This window comes from Setaria viridis, chromosome 2, assembly GCF_005286985.2.
Source record: "Setaria viridis chromosome 2, Setaria_viridis_v4.0, whole genome shotgun sequence".
In the NCBI taxonomy this organism is placed as follows: domain Eukaryota; kingdom Viridiplantae; phylum Streptophyta; class Magnoliopsida; order Poales; family Poaceae; genus Setaria; species Setaria viridis.
The window spans coordinates 32,796,856-32,801,442 of NC_048264.2; positions in this window are offsets into that span (position 1 = coordinate 32,796,856).

A 4,587-nucleotide genomic window follows, 5' to 3' on the forward strand; every position below is an offset into this window, starting at 1 on the left:
CGGCAGACAGCGCGGTAGCTCCAGCGACAAGCAACCAGCCGGCAACCCGACGCCGGGCGCGGCAAAGCGGCGCGACGCAAAGCCGCGTCGCAAGGCCGCGCTGCCGGCCGCATGTGACGCCTGCCCTGCCAGCCTCTCCCCTCACCGGCGACCCACGCATCCAGACGGGAACCTCCAGGGCGACGCCTCGTTTTGTCCCTTTCACGCGCGCCTTTCCGCGACCCCCGCCGATACGTCCCGATCAGAACGTCGGATCATACGTACCCGCGGCAACCGGCCTGGTTCCATCTCTCGGCACGGCGCCCAGTCGCCCACCGTCCCTGCCTGGCCGGCGGCGCTTTCCCCTTTGGGAGGGAGGGGATGGGTGGGCGCGCCGGCGGCCCGGTCCAGCCCCCGTGCGTGCTCGCATGTGTGGGTGCCGGCCGGCCGGCCGCGATCCTCCTGGCTTTGGCGCGCGCGGTGGGGCGCGCCGTGCTTTTCCCCGTCCCGGCCGACGACGGATCGTAATCATGAGAGGCCGCGACCCGGGCACGGAAAAGATGGATTCTCTGGCCTCCTGCCACCGACAGATCTTACCGACTACGGTCAATCGGCCCGGTCAAGCGCCTGAGGGATTGGGTAGTTGACGCACGAACAGCTAGTTGATGATACAGTGTACCGACCTTGATAGCTACGTTACGTGGTGCCTCAGTGCCTGGCTGCATCCGTTTGGTTTATCGCCTTGTTTCAGAATGCAGATTTCGCAACCAAACTCCATATGCGATCCGAGCCCGTCTACGCATGTTGTTGCAAAGTGCCATGTCAACAATGGACGGACGACTAGTCGTGCGGTAGCAGGGCATGATCGTCGGCAGGGCACGCCCTCGCAACGCGACACCTCGCGCGCCAGGGAGCGTGTGCTAAAGCTGCCGGCGTCTTTGCCAAAAATCCCTACTGGCCTTTTTCGAGCCTCGCCTAGTGCTCCGATCAGAACTCATCAGGGAGAAGCTTGCAAAGACGGGGGTAACGCAAGCTTTTACAGCCAGTGCATATATGACGAGTCCATGTCTAGCTCTATGTAGTTAGTGTTCTCGCTTTCCGTCGCTCGCTTTACGCTGGCCAGTGGCCACTAGTTTCGCTCGAGGCATCAATGGGCAGCATCCGAGCAGCAGGATGCACGGAGGAGACGCTCATTATCCAAGGCACGCGCGCGCGCGCGCGCGCGCGCACGCAGCATTTTGCCATGTCTGGCAGCGTCGCCTCTGCTCTCACTTTTGCACTCCTTCGACCAAAAGAACAAAAGGAAGAAGACCGTGCCCATGCATGCACGCATACATACAGTCTTTTGCACTGGCAGTGTTTCCTCTCAGCTCTGCACTTGTCGCCTCCAAAGGACATAGCCAGTAGTAGTAGCGCTGTACCGGGCGCGTTGCTCACTTTATCTGTGTTTTACATCGGCGACCAATAATCACGGCCCTTCCTCTAAGTTCATGGCTTCAATGAACAACCCCCTAAAAACCCAAATCTCTAACCTCTAATGTCATCGGACACTGCCAGTGCCCAGTGCCAGAGCTGAGGAAGATGACCCGAGAGCATGAGTGGTGGTGTAATTGGACGCCTGAAAATTCGGATATTGAAGAGCATCCAAACATTGAAGTTGTTAATTAGCTTTCCCCTTAAGAAAAAAAATTACTGGTCAATAACGTAGCGATCTAAGTTTGTCAGTGTCAGAGAGGCGGCGTGACGTGGGTCCTGCGGCGGCACAGCGTCTTTGACCGGATCCATAATCCTGTCGCGTCTCATCGATCAGTGTCAAGCATGCACAAGCAGCATACGACGGCGTAACAGTGGCGGCTAATAGCCTCGTGCGCTAAAGCGTGTTTGGTTCCACGAATGTATTAGTGTTTGGATCCCTGACCTAAGTTTAGTCCATGTCACATCGAATCTTTGAAGACTAATTAGGCGGACTAAACATGAGTTAATTATAAAACTAATTACACAAATGGAGGCTACTTCGCGAGACGAATCTATTAAACCTAATTAATTCATGACATATTTACTGTAGCATCACATTATCAAATCATGGACTAATTAGACTTAATAGATTCGTCTCGTGAATTAGCCTCCATATGTGCAATTGGTTTTGTAATTAGTTTATATTTAATACTCCTAACTAGTATCTAAATATTTGATGTGACAGGAACTACTTTAGCCCTGGGAACCAAACGAGGCCTAATTCATGATTAACGCATAATTACTGTAGCGTCACATTATCAAATCATGGACTAATTAGATTTAATAGATTCGTCTCGCGGATTAGTACCCATCTGTGCAATTGATTTTGTAATTAGCTTGTATTTAATCCTTCTAATTAGGTGATAGGAACTTGATCGAATGTGATAGGAACTTGATCCGAGGAACCAAACAACCCTAAGTCCGTCCTTGGTCACGTCACGTCATGGTCTTGCCCCCTCGCTGACCCTTTTTCTCTCGATCGTTTGCGAAGAACGGTCTTGTATTAGCCTGTGAGTTCACACATGCTGACATGCACACTTCTTGTCAAGGAACAGCGAGCAGTGCGGACTCCGGTGCAAGCAATTCGTTGAGCCGCTGCCAACTCCATGCAGACCGGGCCTACGTGTCTGATGATGGGACGAGCCGGGGTACGTAGCAGCTGGTGTGGTGAGCCCATGGAGATCTGGCTACCAGAGTGCTGCAGGCCAAACTGGCATTGTTGCATGCGCAGATCTGATCAGAGACTCGGGGCTAGGTCTGTGCGCCGACTGTTGTGTGGGATCGATCGGTGTTAATTTGCCGAAGAACTGAGCAGCAGGTTCTTCTCAGGTCTGATGCATGAAACATTGCTGGGATGGGACCGTGCATTACTCCGTGTGTTGCCGCTCCTGCAAAAAGGTCACGGTTGAAAGTGGACGCACTACTGATGATCCATTAACCCCTCCATTAAAGGTTGCTCGGCTTGTGCACTGTGGCAAGAAACTGTATTCCCTCGCTCCGTTTCAAAATAAATGACATTGTAGTTTTTTTCTAACTTATAACTAATTTTATTTAAAAATATATTGGTATCTATAATACCAAATAAATACAATATAAACACATATTTCATGGTAGATTTAGTAAAACTAATTGATGTTGTATGTACTGGTGTATCTTTTAATAAAACTATTTAAAATTAAATGAGTTTGGCTTTATGTTAAAACTAAAATATCCTATATTGAAAATAAGAGAAAAGTTGAAACAATATCGATATAGACGTAGAGCCTACGACAGTTTTACACAACACATTACACATCTTTTGCACTTCAGTGACCTAATGAAAATATTTCGTCAACCAATGGAAAGGTGTGAAAATAGTGTAGATGTAAAGACACCCTTCTCCGGTGCGCTTTCTCCGTCTACAGGCTTAGAGGGGTGTTTATAGATGCTAGGTGCACCATGGGGAGGAAACATATTGTTGGTTGGAGACGAAAAAGTGGGAAAGTCTTATTAACACGACCATTAGAGGCGGTTTAGCGCGACGGGGGATCTAGCGCCGCTGGAGACACGAGTAGGAACCATGAGTGTGAGAGACAAGCAAGTGAAACAGAAAATAAGGGGGAGGGGAGGCGGGTGCAAGATGTCGACGGGGACGGCATTAGAGTGAAGTGAACGAAATGGACTGAGATAGAAGAAAGAACACCAGCTGCTGAATCTCCACCTGATGGAGATAATTGACCCGGTAAAGTTCCAATTTCAGTCACCTTACAGGTAGCTACCTCTCGATCGCTCAAGACAAAGGTCCACTTCCACAATGTCAGAGGGCTTAACAACGAATTTCCAAGATACTGCATGGCATAATGTTTGGACCAAACACACACTAATTTAAATGGCTTTCAACTTTAAACATGTTACATGTGAACACATTTCGCGATCGCTAGCTCACCGAACGCCATGAACGTACGCGTCCAAAGCTCGACTTGTCTTCAGTTCTGACTTCTGAGGCCGTGCATGGAGCGAGTATGCGTAGTAGAAAAACGAAAAGCAGCGTGTCGCTGCGTTCTCTGAAGACACGAGCAGTGCCATTTTAGTCCCCGAAACAAGGTGTTTCGAGGACCACAGCAGTTGGATTCCATAAATACCAGTGTACAACGTCTAGTACACTGTACCACACACATTACACCACTGGAGCAGCTGCTAGCAGCCTACTGAGCATGGACCAGATCTAGTGCAGCGGTGACCACCATGGCCAGGACCTGGAGCCATTTCACCCTCGGCACGGCAGCCCGGCTAGATTATAACTAGGACGTACGAGGGCATGCATGCTTTGCATTCTCCCTGCCGGCCGGCTGCGGGCTGCGGGCTGCCTGCCTACCTGCACACGCCACCGCACGCCACCGTGGCGCCAGGTGGACACCCTGTGCGGCTGTGCCCGGGCCCCCACCTGTCAGTCCCCCGGCCAGGCGGGCAGCAGTCTCTGCGGTAGAGAACAAAACTTTGTGACCCCGTCCGTCGTCAGATTCTCCCTGCCACCGCCCACGCCTAGCCTATAGCTAGCCTAGCCAAGCAGGAACCTAGCCGACGCCAGGACGTGCGTACGGCCGGGCCGTCGGA